This window comes from Anser brachyrhynchus, assembly GCF_964034855.1.
Source record: "Anser brachyrhynchus genome assembly, chromosome: 1".
Taxonomy (NCBI): Eukaryota; Metazoa; Chordata; class Aves; order Anseriformes; family Anatidae; genus Anser; species Anser brachyrhynchus.
In genome coordinates this window covers 74,414,340-74,431,289 of record NC_137694.1, presented here as the reverse complement: position 1 = coordinate 74,431,289, position 16,950 = coordinate 74,414,340, and the positions used below count along the sequence as shown (strand labels likewise).

Genomic DNA, 16,950 nt, shown 5'->3' with positions numbered 1-16,950 from the left:
CGATTCGAACCATCGATTCAGAACCCAAACACACACCCCAGCAGCCCGGACGAGCAAGGCAGCCGTCCCGGTGCCGCGCTACCGGGCTGGCAGGAGGCACGCAAAGTTTCCCAAAGGCGAGCTGGCACGGCTCGGCACGGCTCTCCCAGCCCCTTCCCCTCCCCAAGCCCACCTCAGCCCGCTGACCTCTCACCAAGCCGCTGCCGGGCACGGCCGCTTCCCCCAGCAGCCCCCCGGGACTGTGGGTCGAGCCGGGCGGGTGCCTCAGTGCCCAAGGCGGGGGACGAGGCGACGGCCCTGAGGATCCACCACCTCCGTCGCCATCTCCCTGCTCTGCGGCTGCCCCGTCCCCTCCTCTCCCCGCCCGCGTCCCCTCCCTCCCGCTCTGCTCTCCCCGCCCCGGCGAGCCGCTCCCCCTCCACCTGCCGCCGGCTCTCAGGTGCCTCCTGGCTCCCTCTGGAGCCCAGCAGCGGCTGCCCCGCGTCAGCCCGCCCCGCTGTCCCTCACGGAAACTTCCCCGCCCGCCTCCCTCCTTCTCCTCCGCTCCTCTGGGGCTGTCGCCAGCGCCTCACGGGAGCCCTGAGGGGGCTGCGGGGCAGGACCGCTCCCCTCAGGGCCCTGGGTAACGGCCGGCCCTGGGGGTTAAACGGCCGGACCTTCGCTCCGGGCTCCCTAGGCAAACGCGGCTCCAAGCGAGGAAGGGAAGGAGGACGTGCGCCGATTTTGGGGCTCAATTGCCTAAAAATGGCAAAACTTCCTCCCCCCCCACCCCCGCGCTCTTGCGCCCGCGATCGCGGAGAAGCAGGCTGCTTTAAGCCGGCGCCCATAAACGATCTCCCTCGTGCGAATTTGTAATAAAAACTATTTTTCATTTACACGTTAATGCATAAGCCGTGCAAAGCAGGGAGCTCCGCAGACCTTGTCGCAGGAGTGATGACTCATGCCCACCGCATGTATGTTATTTACTGTTTGGGAACACAGCTACATTTAAATAGGCCACTCGGTAACACAACGGGGATGTTGTAACCTGCCTCCCATCACTGGGATTTCGCTCCTTGACATGTCTTAAGCAATGGTCTGGCATGGAGGTATGTTTTGAATATTCAAGCAACACTTTTTGCACAGGAGGTGCACATGGAAAGGAGCAATCACGGATGTACTTCTGAAATCAGGAGAGAATATAACTTTACATTACCAAATTTAGCCACTTGTTTAAAATCTGAGTTGAATGATTTCAAACAGAACTCAAGGTCCCCTGTCAGCTTGTGCCGGTTTCTTATGGTAGGATCTCTCATTACACAGCCACATAAAACGAGGCTATACTGTCCCATTGGGACTAATTCTTTTACAGACACCGAATAAAACTTACGACTAGGTGGGCTGCTGTTATTTTTTCGTAAAATAATTACAGAGCACAAGAATTGTGGACCACCAGTTAATCCATTTGTTTTCTTTTTTCCCCCTATATTCTGTAGTATCGCTGATTCCTCAATTTAACTCAACCCTGAAAAGACAAGAGCAACAAGCCATTCAATTTACTTTTTTTTTTTTTTTTTTTTTTTTTTTTAAGCAGACAGTGAGAAGGAAGCTCTCCCTACATGGACACAGAAATTTGAAGCCATGCTTGAGAGGGACTTGGGCTTCAGACACTCCTATTTTTTTCTGGGCTTCTCTTTCTATTAGAGTGATGCTCTTGCACTCTCTCTTGCATTTTATTGTTGTAAGTGACCAAAGGAAAAGCTGGAGTCTTCTTTAAATAAGACACAAATGGTTCTGTATTGTTCAAGCCTATTTCCTGAGGAGCAGACATGGTAGAGTGTGTACAAGTAGGAGGGGAAAGAGTAGGAGGCAAGGTGTGTATTTTTGTGTGACTTTTTTGAGGAAAGAAATACTGGACTTTTACCGGTATGAGCCTTCCTTCAGCTGGCTTTTTGGTCAGATCCCAAACCCACAGGGCTGAAATGCAGCAAACAGTAGTAGAAAATGCAAATTAGGACAAGAAATGAAAATTAAATCCTGATCAGTTTTTCTGCCATCCCATGCTAATGCCAGATATAGCAACCAAATGCTTGTGTCCCAATAGCCTCATCATCATCTGGTTGATGCTGTATGGCTCTCTTGCAGTAAGTATAAAAACAAATCTTACATTTTAGGTAGCTAGAGGAGACTTTCTGCTTTTTTCTTACATAGCTACAAGTCTTCCTGCTCTAACACTCTCATACAATAAAATCTGTTTAAAATCACAACTTTTACTGTTTAAAATCACTACTTCTACTGCTGTGTAGACTTAAAGTTCATGCCTTGGTATGGAGAGTGACAGTAAATAGAAAAGAGGAGAAGCGAGTGATTTATCTATCGACCCTGCCTAAAGCAGTGCTGGAACTGATATTAGGATCAGTGCTCCTAAGTCTGGTGACAGAGCTCCCGTTTAAGCCTGTACTACTTTAAGTTTTCAAATATGAAGTTCTGTATGAAAATACAAAAGATGGCTGCAATCCAGGCAGCAATTTCTTGCGTATTTGTGGTATAAAGAAGCCTTGAATGGGAACCTCATTTGGGCCTTGAGATGATGTCACCATAAATAGTATAATCACAAAAAAGCATAGCATCACTATTCATATATTCCTCCTCCCTTCTCCCCAGCCTCCCCCCCCCCCCCAAAAAAAATAATAAATTAGAGGAAACACTATGTTAAAGCTCACCACATCTGAGCACTTATTTTACTGTTTTACCCACTTATGGACCAGTTAAGGGAAGGTGCCATTGACTCCAGGAATGGCAAGCTTGCACCCAAGTTTTTACATTACAGAACTTTGCACTGAAGCAGACAGGGCAGAGGCCAAATGTAACGATCTGCATGCATGAGTTATGCATAAAGATAAGCATATGTGTAAGCTCTTGTGGCACTGACCCCAGATTTCTCAGGTTTTCATCACTGAAGATCACGCCTTGCCAAATCCAACAAGGATGTATTGTTCCATCCTTGGAATTCCACACATTTTCGTCCTCTGTGTAACTGCAACATAGACACAGCTTTTTTTCCTGTGCCACGCAAGGGAGTCTTAGTAATGCATTATAAGTGCAGAAGTACAGCACATGTCAGTATCAGACTCACTCTTGAAGTGGCTGATTCACTTTTCCTAGTACTTTAAATGGCTTTAATTGGACTGTCAGGGCATGGAACACACAGTGTTTCCACGTAGTATTTGGAAAAGAGAGAGTTGTCAAGTATTGCTTCAGCCATCTTTCATAACTCATCTTTATCTAGGGGGAATTTCCATGGAATTTTTTGTGAGGCACTTGCATGCTAACCAGGTACACCCATGGCACTAGGTCTTACCAGATGAGAAGTGTTGACATCTGTAGAGAATTAATAGTAAGAGTGCTGACTGCCAACAGGGAAGTCCAAACTCAGGTGGTTTGGATGTGGCTCTGGCTACCACATGGTCCTGAAAGATTCCCAAGGATGTTTTTCAAAACCAAACATCAAGGAAATGACTCAGGGAGACACCTTGCTATAGCTGTCCAAACTGTGTATGTACATGTATATATGTACGTGTTATTTGCAGGAAGAAACTGATACTTAAAAAGTGGATGAGAATCAAAAATGCTGGCATATACTGTAGGTTTACTGGAGCCAAGAGTTTGGAAGACCTAGCTAAAGCAGAAACATTTTGCTATTGTTTTAACTTGCTTGGGTTTCCAGGAGGGAAAAAAAAAAAAAAAAAAAAAAGTAAAACAATACTTAGTAATAGTAACACAAGCATATGCAGCTGTGTGATTTATACCACACATACACACATACACCACACAAACACATCATGTGCACATTCACACAAATATATGTGTGCTTTCAAGCCCTTATCCAGGGAAGCAGAATGGTTTGCAACATTACAGAGCGCTGATGGCCCTGCTGTGCTAGCTTGTGGTAAGGACTTGTACTGATTCACCTCAGAATTCACCTCAGAATACACACCAGTGCGTGGGATTGGCATTAATCCTGTTATCAAGGAGGGAAGGACATTTGCTCCTCCCACAGAGCAGTCGACTGTGAATTCAGGATGCGCTCTCCTCCATTTGATTGCTAAGCAAGTCAGACTGCAGCACCTCTCTCCCACTCGCATGCACCCCTGCCAGCTGCTGTTCAGCAGGCAAGGACAGGAGGGTAACTATTTTTGTGGAAGCAAATAAAAAATATTGGCTACTCCTTTGTGTGGACAGTGGGTTATGCTACAACACCTGATGTTTAAAGCCTATTAGCACTTGTCATAGAAATATTATGCAATGGGTTGGTTATGCCGCAGTAGCCATGTGAGGCCATCCCTAGCCTAGCTATCTCTCTTCTTTTCCTTAGATACTTTTGGCTCTTTCCCTTTCTACTGATTGCCTAGGAGAAAATGTACAATTTCCATTGTTCCCAAAAGGTTAATAGATCTGTGCTTTTTGATTGTGTTACAATGGACTTGTAGAGCAGAAGGGGGAGAGCTGGAGCAGTGTTCCTGTCTGACATTCAAAGCAAAAAGGGGTCTCTCTAGTTTTCTGAAAGGACACTTTTTTTTTTCTTTTTTTTTTTTCTTTTTTTTTTTTCTTTTTTCTTTTTTTCCCAGAGATAACCTACCCTTCTGAATTATTCTGCACGTGGCAGAGAAGGTACCAGTTCCAGAAGAGTCAGAACTGGACGGGATCACATAACTTTGTGCTGATGGAGAATGGAGGGAAGACGTGGAAAGAAACAGAGAGGATTTGGCTCTACAAAATCCCAGTAGGTATTTGTGGCCACAAGGTCCAGCCAAACATTCCAGTTCTGAAAAAAAAAGATGCAGCTAGATGCAGTATTAGGACTTGGATGTGGAATCCTTAATAAGAAAAAAAAAAAGTGATGGAGAACACTTGTAAGTAGAGTTATGCAAAACAAATGGGGAAGTGTGAAGAGAAAAGTCAGTAAATGCTGGGATGAATTTTATATTTTCCACAACTGACAGTTTAAATTACTGTTCAGTGCCTATCAGCTAATAGTTTTTCCACAAGTTTCATTTTGTCACTGTTCACTTCCTGTCAGGGATCATACAGACCTGGATTGCTAAACAGTGGCTACATTTCATTCCCAGTAAGATTACACTTAAGGGGTGGGATTGTTACTGCTGAGCAGTATCTTTTACAATTTTTAAAGGAGTCTGAAATCCTTGACATGGAAGAGCCACGCAGATATGTGATGACTAAATTTTACTGGGAAATACTAAACCAAAGCAGGGAGAATAGCAAATAGGATAGGTTTTCTTGTGGTTACAGCACAATCTTGGGAATCATTTTTTTTCCCCTGATTCTGTGGCTACCCTTGACAATTGGGCAACATTTTAGTCTAGCTATCCTTAACATAACACAAAAATATGTGGTCTCCCAGATGTGTTGGGGGACACATTGTTTATAAGGTATTTTAAGATTCTCCAAAGGAGAAGGAATTGGCTTTGTTGTAATTTGCTTACTATAAGCCCGCAGGAGCTCTCTTGCAGCTAAACGCTGGCCTGCATGCTCACTTTATGGGATTTGGAGGGTGGTGGAGATGTGTGGCGCCAGTGAGAGGGGCTGCAGGCACATGGCACTGACTGCATGTCCTGATTTCTCAGCTGACATATGTAACCTTTGCAGCGTGGATTGCTTAGGATTTTTGCTGGGAGTACAGGTTGGCTTCATGTTCACCAGTCTCCTTCAGTCCTGCTACAGCTATAGTACATTTAATAATCTGGTCCAATGAAGGAGAAAAGGACGGCTTTTCTTTGAGTCAGAAAAGGTTTTATTTTGATGGGTGCGCAAAATGAAATTCATTCACGTAATCTCTTCGTAGGCACATCGTATTAATCCCTGTTATTACACAGAGAGCCTAAAACATTAAAGTGTCAAAATATACTGCTCAACAGAAGAGGCCAAGATGTTGAATCTCCCTGCTCTTTCTACTATAATAAAGATTTACATTGTTCATGTGCTAGCATATCACTGGAGGTATTCCCTGAAGTTGGTATTCTCCGTGAAAAAAAAATAAAAAATTGAATGATACACATGTAGTATAAAATAAAGCAATGACAACAAAGGGATTTTTTTGCTGTAAGGTAATCAACTGCAAAAGCTGGCTCAAGGGGCTTTTAAGGGGTAAGCCAAATGCAGAGACTGAAGTACACTTTGCAAAGTTGCTTATGTTTACTTTTATATTCAATTTCCATGGAATCTATCAGTGCAGAGCACACACTCAGCAAAAATAAATTATAAAACCATCATGTATATAGAGTTCTCTTGCACAACGTTCCATGTTCACAGGTTTTAGATTGCCAGCCTTGGTCTAGGATTTCCATACAATAGATATGTCTTTACTGTTAACGGGAGTGGTTTGTAAGCTAAATCCCCTGTGGATTAGTAAGTGATTACATCCAGAAAAGTATTCCATCCTCCTGTTTCGGATTTGTTACTGATGGACTAGAAAAGGATTCAGAAGTTCATTTAACTCCACAGAATAATTTCTCTCCTGCCTGAAATGGAAACTGGGATAATTACCTTCCCTGTAATGGCTTGCTTCTCCCTCAAGATCCTGCTGAATCCTCTCTTCTACAGTTAACCTACTGCAACCATTCACAGAAATACGTGTGAAGAGACAGTAAACCAGACTGCACCAGTACTTTCACCAGTGCCCAGGTATTTCCTGGAAATTCTCAAGAGTTTGTACAGTGCTTTAATTTTTCTGTTATTTGCTGTACTATGCTCTCTTCAGTATTTTCTTCTTTGCAAAAATGAACACATTGACCACAGGCAGTTTAGAGGACAGACTTTTAGGTGTTCTTCTAAGTCACCTCTGCCCATATCCTTAAAATTATTTAGGCATCACAGTAAAACTACGTCCTAGATGATCTGCGTAACAGATTTATTAGAAAATGGTATCTTCACTTTGAAATACAACTTCAGTACAAATTTGCTTGCTTCATGCTGCTCCTTCCCTTCTTGCTTATTCATATCTGCAACCTTTTTTGTTAGTGAAAATAAACCAAAATAGTTTACTTGGTATTTCAATTCTTTAACCATGCATTCTTGAGGCACCGTGTTGATCTTGAGGAAAATGGTATTTTTTTTTTTCTGTGTGACACCAAGACTAAGACACCACACATCATTAACAGAAAACAGAAGAAATCATTTTGACTGATAGACTGGGAGTCAAACCCAGGGAGAAAGCAAGCAGAGGTGACCCAAGTATATTAGAAATTCTTGCTCTTTCTGGAATCATAGGTTGAAACTCAGCCACATCTGTCTGAGCTAGATAAATGCTGCTCTGTGTGTCTTCTTGCATCAAGGGATTCTGAGTGAGACTTCAAAAAACTAAGGTCCTTTTCTGTTCAACACAACCTTAATAAGATGTTGCAGTTTTGCTGTCCTTTTCTAAATGATGGCTGCATAGCTATGGTGTTCTGCAGGCAATGACTCATGGAATATTTTCAGGATGAAATATATTAAACAGTATCAGTGTCTGGAAGTAGTAACTACTAGCCACTTGATGTCATAAAATATTATGATTATTCTTCCATTATTGTCATATAAATAGAGGACTGTTTTGCCTGCTGCTTTATTGGGGAAATTTTGCTTTATCTTGGCTAAAATAGTTTTTGCTTCTCATAGAAGAAACTCTGTAGGTTACCAGAAAGCGTATTAGTTTGTATTCAGTCATACTCAGGTTGCCTAACCCACCAAGAAACGTCCACTGCACTGAGCTGCCCACTGTACATGAACAGGGAGAGCAATCTAGACTTTGGCTCAGTATGTGGTAGGGGAGAGGCTTGAGGAAAGAGAGAAATGTCAGGCTTCTGAAGAACAGAAGCTACTGGAGAACAGAGGTTGGAAAGATAAGGTGTATCAGAATGTCAGAAGAGAAGCGGATAAGGGGTTGCTGATGAAAAAGGGAAGAAATGTAGAAATAATAGAGAGAATCCAAGAAGACAGAAGAGAAGCGACTCAAGAAAACACATAAGGAACTATAAGGGCTAAAACTAAAACCAGCTCGCTACAGGGGCTGAAGGGCTCCTGTATGAAATGTGCAGAATTAGGGGGCTGGAATTCTTTAATAGTGACCATGGTGAAAGTGACCATGGTTGTTTCTTGTGCAAATGCATGGTGATATTTACATGTCAGGGTTTCTGAATCCTGTTGTGTTGGCTCTCACACTAAAGCCTTTTCAAGGTAGCCAATGCTACCAGCATGACTGGTCATGCCCACTGAAATTCCTGACATCCTCTTGAGGCAAAATACACTTGCAAAGGAAAATGTACACATAAGTAAATAAAAAGAAGTCACAAATATTTTCAGAGCTGTTTTTCAGTTGTGAAGGCAAACATTCACAAATACATCCCCCTCATCCCTCCCACATATCAAGTGCTTGTCCCAGTCTACTGAGGACCAGAACTGAGTATTAGAGGAATTGCAGAGTCCAGAACAAAATAATATCTTTTTTTCTTTATTTTACACAATTCCAATATTTGTCTGAATTTTCATATATTCTTATTGTGTTCTTGTATGTACCTAAAAGGATATGGTTTAATCATAAACTGCTTCTGCTTTAGCTATAATAGCAATATTTTTTCTACAAAGTTATGTAAATCTAGTAGTCTCACATTTCAATGTAACATTTCCACATTTCATTTATTAGCAATATTCTTAAGAATCTTGTGGGAATTATCTAAGGTGTCTCTGGTCTCCTCTGCTGAAGGAGAATTGAAGCCAGCTTGGCATTCTTCTCTTGGGCTATTCACCACTCAGTTTGAGATGCGGACAAGAACATAAGATTTTCTGGGAAACAGCGTCTACCTGTTCACTTTCACTGCACAACAGCAGGAAAAAAAAATCACACGTTATTTTGTGCTTTTTCCTTCATTGCCAAGACTTGCCCAGAGTCTGGGTGGATTAGGAAGAGCTGCTAGAAGAAATACAGATTCAGCTAACAATGCCTGCTGTGACTTGGGATCAGCCAGTAGGGACTGAAGAAGGGCCTTTTTGAAGGTGTTCAAGTGGCAGACAAAAAGGTAAGTATTAGTAGCAGATTCTAATAAATCTTCATGGGACAAGAATCAACATCCAACTGTTGCAGCCTTTTAAGCACATGCAGCTGTGGTAAATCTTGCAGTCCTGACAAAGAGAAAAGTCCCACTAGAATTAATAGGCATTTGCATGAACCAGGATTGAATGACCACAGACTTGCAGCCCAGCCTGACATGCCTTTTCTCATGACAGCATCCAACTAAAATTAATGAAGTAACTTGTTCAGGATCACTCAGGAACATGTTGGGAGAGGCAGGAGGGGAACTTGGATTACATGAGTCACTGCCAGGTTTTCTCGATGTTACAAAGTCAAAAACACATAAAAATGCTGAAGAATACTGAGAAATGCTACCCATTAGTTAAAGTGGCTCCCAGGCAATCTGTCTGGTGTAATCAGTTTGCTTATGTACTGAGGTAAAAAGTGCTGCTTTCTGACAATATTTCTCACTTGTAATCAGGTATTCTGTTTACAGTGTGAGAATTGTCTTAACTTGTCAGGTAGACTAGATCCCTACTCTCTTCATTTACATCATTTCAGCTTCCACTTGAGATTTCAGAGCAGCCTGGAGATGATGCTCTTTCAGATGTAGCTGGCTGTCACTGATTTTGCCCCTTGCCTATCTCAATATATTAAAATGTTATGTCCATGACCAACTCTCCTCTCTTCTCTAGCTGACTGTATACACTGGGTACAGCTGAAGGGTGATGATGTCCTTTGACAAGCTAGCTGGGAAGATATCAATTTAATGTCACCTGTGGTATTAGACTGCATGAGGGGATTGGGGAAGATGTAGGGATTTGGTGTGCTACTTATAGATAAACAAGTTTCCTTGCTTGTGTTGCAAATGCCACAAGGGAGTGACTAAAAACAGGAATAGTTTCAGAAATCTACTTTACTTTTCATTGTTTATGCTGCTTGATTACCTTGTACATTTCTGTTTGCAGTAAAAATAGTTACTATCCAGTCATTTTTATTTGAGATCTCTCTAGCACCCACACATGAATATAACATTTGAATTGCAAATACTGAAAGATTTATTAAAGATAGTAATTTCCTTTCAAATTTTATGTATATGTGCATATATATCTTCCTATTGTTTTCAGTTCATTTAATGTACTTTTTCAGAAAACTATTCAATCACAGTTTTTGCAAGAAACATTTGAGTATAGTGCAAGAACTTAAATGCTCAGAGAAAAGCCTCCTTGACTAGACGCTCAGTACCACTTTGTCTGACACCCATGCAATTTAAATGATCAAAGGAATTCAAGAATAAGATCCTAAATTGCATCCTCATCTATTTTTCCAGCTGCTTCTCCCTCTCCCGGCTTGCTTTACTCAAAAGGAAGAGCTTGCTTGCTGTGGTCTGTTGTACTCCAAAAAGAAGTAGAAAGAGTGTCTGAACCATAAATATAAAACATGTCAACACATGTCCACAAACACCATGCTGGTGTCATCCAAATCTCTGAACCCCTGAATTCAATATATTTCCTACAGTATGCTAACTGCCCTCCTAGAAACAGTACAAGAGGACTGAAAAAAATTCCCTAACATGCAGCAGAACAAATTAGCATAGGCCATTGATAAAAGCAAAACCGGTAAGTCCCCCGCGGGACAAAAACTTCTTCCCAAGCTTCTTTCAGGAAGAACTTGAAGTATTTTTCCCATTAGTGGGGACACTGTTAAGTTTTTCTGAAAAGGATCAAAGGCCACACTGGATTTTCATTCCCTTGAGCTGAAGTTGCAGAATTCTGTGTGGCTCTGCAGTTGCGATATGAAAATAAAAAAAAAAAGGAAAAAGGAAAATATGGACCCCTGAAATGAAACACTTATGTTATAGAAATAAGATCTAACAGTCTTAGCTTTCTGCTCAGCATTACGATGAGCATTTCAAAACAACTTATATTTGCTGCTCAGTGGATATCAATTCTTTTGGGAAACTGTTTATACTTTTTAGACTTTGATAGCAGAAACAGTTATTAAGGTAATACAGCAATACGTTAGTGATTTTTGTCTGTTCATAAGGTCTGGCTTATCTTTCATGGAAAGCAGTTGTAGATACATAACAACTGGTATAAAGTCAGGACCTTTCCTACTTTTGTAAGATCAGTGATTATAGTGGCATTGCCTGTGATATAGCCAGTATATCTCTCTGGTTTCAATGACTCATGACATTCATAAACATAAATAAGATTAGAAGAAGGCCCCTTGATTTCTCTCCATTCCTGTATTTTCTGTCTACTCCACTGGCAAACATGAGTTTCCATCTTTTTTCTTAAATAAGTTGGTAGAACATTGACAACTTAGGCACTTTATGCTTGATCAGTCGTAAACAATCACCTAAAAGGGAAGAGAATCAAGAATCCATATTTTTGTTTTAATGTGCCTAGAGCCATGTCTCCAACTGATATAACTCAGCACAGATCCATTGTTCTTAGACAGTGTCTTTGAGGAAGTTCTTTCTGCTTCAGATCTAAAGGAATGTGCTTTTTCCACTGAAAGTCATGAGAACACTGACACTGGTTTGAATAGATGCAGGATATAGGCCTTGAATAATCTGATTTTCACAAATTCTCCCCTCCAGCTTTTCCCATTGACCTCAGCTGAAATGGAGGAAGATAAACAATAAAATGCTGGTCCTAAGATAACAAGTCACCAATGCTTTGCACGGGTCATTCGCAATGGTGGAAAGGAGGTTTCCACTCATTCATGGCTATCCCACACTGGCTACAGGAGTGAGAACATCAAGCTTACGTTCTACAGGCAATATTCATGTTGCTGTCAACCCAGCTCATGTGTACTGTCTTTCAGAGTGTGCAATATTTTACATCGTATGGTAGGCTGTCCCATATATTAAATAGCAGGGTACTGCAGTGTAATACAGCAGAAAGCTAAACAGCAAGTTATATTAAAACATACTATTATAGTATAAAATACTATATAAAATAGTATATATAAAAATACACTAAATAGCAAGTTATATTAAAAAAATCTTTGAAATTGTTCACAGTGATACATAAAAGAAAAGTTAGAGATTCAAGTGAACAGAACATGCTATTTTCAACAAAGTCAATATATGAAGCACATTGCCACATTGCAACTTATAATTAACTCTGGCCATTCTTGGCACAATGACATGACAGTGCCTGGATCATGAAGCCAAAGAAAATTCCAGTGTCTTCAGTTTCCTGACAAGTGTTATTTTACCAGCAGGATGTCCTATTATCCTACTGTCTTACTGCATTCATAAACTGAAATCAATATTTTCAGTCTTATTTGCAGTCTAAATGATGATAAATGTTTTAATTTGGGGGTAGATGTATTGTATAGTGTCATTAGTGGAATTTTTCCCCTCTCTACCTCCTCTAAATAATGTCCCCATTTTCCCTTCCAAGATAGTCTCCTGACTACCTTTTCAACACTACCAGACAGAAATAAGCTTCTATTGTTTATTAAGAAATGTATTTTTAAAGTTAATTTCTTTCTTTTTCATAGCAGGAATATGTATTAAGCTGTTTCAGAGCAGTATCAACTGAAATATGATTTGAGATTGGAACAATATCATTACTAATGTAGAATCAGTGGGAAGACAGACTATACAAAATCTTTTTTTGGTAAGTCATGCTCATAACTCAGTGAGTCTAATGGATTAGCAATTTAGACCATATACTTCTTGTACAGGCAAATCTAGTTGCTGATTTCATTCTTCAAGCTTCTGCCGCAGCTTCAGTTGGGATCCCCATGAAAACAGGGAAGTAAATTCAACTATGGCTTGTGTTGGGTCTTTCTTCCCCTGAAAAACGTACACATTGTTCACTATAAATTCAAGCTTGTAGCTCACCTCATCTATGACAGAAAATTGCTAAGATGCTTTATTCCTTCCTTCATAAGAAAACAATTGCTTTGCCAGCTTACTATATGTCAGCTATGATTAATTGCTATGTCAGCTTACTATAGCCTGGAAGAATGAACGCTCTGCACTGGTGGATGAACATAAACCTCAGTGTCAGTCATAGAGGACAGAAGGCAGAGAGGCAGTTTTTGTTGAGGCCACAAGGTGAACATGTGGTATTTGAAACAACTTTCCATTTTCATTCTGCCACGTATGCCCAGTTAGAGAGAAGACAGAAGAAGTTAGGGTATGTTGGTGATGCTTGTCTGAATGAATTGAAGCTTTCTTTCACTTACAGAGACAAAATAATACAATTTATTTCAGTCACTTTCTCTTCTGTAAGGTGCATGTGCACATTACCTCAACCTCTGGCAGAAACTGGATGATGTGTGTGAGTATCCTTGATGTTTTTGCTTACGCTATTGACAGAGCACAGAGGAGGACATTACTGTAAGACACAGCCAATGTAGCCTTCATGCTTGCCCAGGAAATAAGACACTAAAAAGATGTACTGGGAGAATCATCTCTCTGACCATGCTGCCATGGCGTTTAGGTAACATTTATGTAATTTCTGCTGACTTGCATTCCATAATGTCTTCTGCCATTAAGATCAATAAAAGCCTGTTAAAATGCATTGGGCCATGTTTTGGCAATAGAAGGAGCCTGTTATTTGGTTGAAGTGTACCAAGCCTTTCAATTCTGACTGAATGGCAGTACAGCTTGATACACTAGGCACTGGCAAACATAATTAAAGAGTCAGAAAGAGAAATACTGATACTCTAGAGTGGAATACTAAAACAACCTGTGATATCACATTTTTACCAGCTTGTCTTTTATAGGGACCATGACATTATAGAGACTTTATAAGAATCCAATTCACTTTATATAAGAATCCAATTCACTTTTGATTCTAACCATATCCTATCAAATAGATGAATACCAAAAAAATAATAAAAAAAAAAGGTGAATTATAAATGTGGACAATAGCACAGCTCCTTATACATTTTGAGGCATACTGTTGTTTATTTGAGAAAGTTGATTTTGTTCTTGACATTTGCTCTTATATTCATGGCAATAAAGCTCTAGAAATCTGTAGAGGCAGTTTCTTAATAGATTAGCTTATAAAAAATCCAAAAATATCCAGCCAGCTAGATAGTCCAACCAACAACATATGCCAGCTTCACTGTTAATTACCTGTTTTAAGCCAGACCAGCTGAGTGTCTGCTACCTTACATTTTCAGTGGGCTAAATCCAATTTTATTTTTATTTTTTTCAGTAACAGATTGTAAAATAAATCATTTGAAGTTACTAAATATTTTGGCTGACCAGAACAGAAGTGTTACCCTTCATTTTTAATCCCCCCTTTTTTTTTTCATGTTGGCAACTTTAAACTGATTTTGAAGGCAAAAATGGAAACATCTTGTTTGAAAACATTGAATTGCAGCATTTTTATACTTCCAATATTTTTTTCCATGTTTAAGCTATCAGCCAAATCAGTGAAGAATTGCGACTATTGAACATATGCATTTTTAGTAAATAAATCATTAGTAAAATTTATCAGTCTGAGTCACTCCACTTGAGACACTGTGCCATAATTTTCTAAGATCATTCCTTGCTTAGAAATATGTCTCAATTTGATCCATTTGTAAAGCACTGAGTGCTGATTACTAGAAGACAATCCTTCTTGGAATGAAAAGACAAACCACACTTTTTATTTCATTATTTGCTAAGCTCCAAATGTGGTGAAGCTGCTAGGCCAAGACCTCTGTCTCTGTGAGTGTGACATTAACTGCTCAGATCTGGTGCAGAGTAGGGTGAAAGTCTTAAGTCTCATGTGAACTGAGTGGTTTTCTCATTATTATTCATTATGTGTATTGGTATATTGTCTTTGAGTCTAAGCCATTGATCCACATCAGATTGCGGTAGGCACTGTACAGTCAAGGACCAAATAAAATAGCACTTTTCTCAAAGAGTTCATAGTTTAAGCACTGCTGGTACTTACAGTACCTATGGTGCTCATGATCACAAATGAAATTAGGAGTGTATAGTCATGACATATGCAAGACTTCACTGCTTTTATCAATAATGACAGGCTGAGAGACATATGAGGATCTGAGTTTTAATATGCTGGTGAAAGATTCTGTGTTCATATTCTCATAAAATGAAGTATCTTTGGAAGACATTTATCATAACAGAAAGTTCTTCTTTTCTCTTGGTTGGAATGTTTTATTCTTTGGGAGACTTCAAGTCTTGATTTGAAATAAAATTTCCAGAAGAAAAAGACAAAAGGAGAAAAGATGATTTTTTAATAGAGAAATTAACAGTAAATATGAAAGGGAGGAAAGATAGCTATTTTTCTTCTAACTGGCATGCAAATGAAATAGATGAAGTTGTCTTTAAGAAAGCTTATTTGCTAATAGTAGTGTAGCTATTTATGAGAAAAGAAAAAAAAGATCATGAGAAAAAAAAGATTCAAATGAAGGAAAAAAAGAAAGAATTCTTTCCTTTTTTTTTTTTTTTTTTTTAAACTCTTCCTTTTAATTAAGGAGGAAATAATCTGGTAAGATAATGCTTTTTAGATTCTGAATCCAAGGACACCAAAAAGATGAAATTCTGAAATAGCTGCTGGTAGCATGGATTGTGTATAAATACATTTAAATTAGAACATGTTTACCTCTTTCTTGAGCAAACTAACTTTTAAATTCTTATTTGTTATTATTAGATAATTATAATGAGCTGAACCATATCAGAGAATCACCCAGCAATAGTTTCACTCAGGTTGAAAAGCTGTTTCAAGAAAGCAGATACTGTTATGTTATGGCTTTTCACTCTTTATGCAAAAACTTCCTTATGCAACAATTGTACCTCAGTGGCAAAACAAGACCTTCAGCAACAGACTCAGTAGAACAAGGGTCTTCTTCCAGGAAGAAGCAGGAGACATATCCCTTTAATGGTCAATAATGTTTGACACCATAGATCAACTTTGTTTAAAATTTTCTTACATTCTCAGTGGAAAGTTTCTTACAGACTATTAAAAAGCTGGCATCATCTTAAGCAAATGGACTGGAATAAATCCTTCACTTCCCATTAGTCTAGCAAAGAATGGTTACTTTTACATGGGAAGTGTCTCTGTATGATTGCAAAAGAACAGTTAAGTTTCTAAAGAGAGGGAAGTGGGTGAAACAGGAGCATCAGAATAACCAGGGACTGAAAGAGTTTTTAATAACCTCTTCAGCTTCTGTTAAAATACCTGATTTTCATCATTGTAAAACATAAAAAATACTTACCAAGAAAATTGCAGTTTTCAGCCCAGTGGTCTGAATGCACAGTGATCTGACTTTATAGAAAAAGTTTTTTAAGGAATATGTGAGAACCAGCAACTTATCGGTGCTTGATTTACCACCTTGCAAAAATCACCAGGTTTGAATCTTTATTTGCAATGGTAAGAGATTTCAAAGAAAGTTTCTTTCGTGTAGGAAGGCAAGTTGTATGTCTGAAAATCATCACTGAATTTTTTTCAGAACAGGTTGCACTACCATTTGTTTTGAATTATGTGAATACAGTTGATTTTTCCTTGGGAGAGTGTGATAAACTAAATGACATCCTGTGGTCTTTTTCAGGCTCCATTTTTGTTGTTTCAGGCTTTGCTGGTGTCTCCCTTCCAGGAATAAGAACATGTGTTTCTCTTGGTGTTCACACAAGATTCCATATCATGCTAAGAGCAGTCGGCATTATTCCCAGGCCATGGATGAACTGTTGTCAGGCCTTACAATTAAAGCTCAGTAAGGCTGAGTTGGAGCTGAAAAAGAAGACCTTTGAAGAACATCAAGTTGCTGAGAAACAGTAGAAAAGTTGGAAAATGACAGAACTGCTGTCTTTTGCATAAGACAGAGCATCACAGTCGCAGTCTCTTCCAACTATTGTTCAGGATATTACCATAGTGGCTTGATGGTATGTGAATATCCTGGCCATACTTACAGCTGGCCAAACATTT

The 16,950-nt window shown here is 39.6% G+C and overlaps 1 protein-coding gene and 1 long non-coding RNA gene across 2 annotated transcripts in view; one reads left to right on the top strand and one right to left on the bottom strand.

Moving 5' to 3' along the window:
• The window catches only part of SHISAL1 (shisa like 1), a 162,986-nt gene extending 162,783 nt beyond the window's left edge, over nt 1-203 (bottom strand). The window contains exon 1 of the mRNA XM_080601121.1: nt 187-203. The gene's annotated coding sequence lies outside the window, so the exon portion shown is untranslated. The remainder of the gene's footprint in view (nt 1-186) is intronic.
• The window catches only part of LOC308198583, a 117,056-nt gene that overhangs the window by 95,003 nt on the left and 5,103 nt on the right, over nt 1-16,950 (top strand). Inside the window, exons 9-12 of the long non-coding RNA XR_013954021.1 lie at nt 4,608-4,762; nt 8,910-9,050; nt 12,560-12,678; nt 16,598-16,907. This is a non-coding gene — a long non-coding RNA (uncharacterized lncRNA). The remainder of the gene's footprint in view (nt 1-4,607; nt 4,763-8,909; nt 9,051-12,559; nt 12,679-16,597; nt 16,908-16,950) is intronic.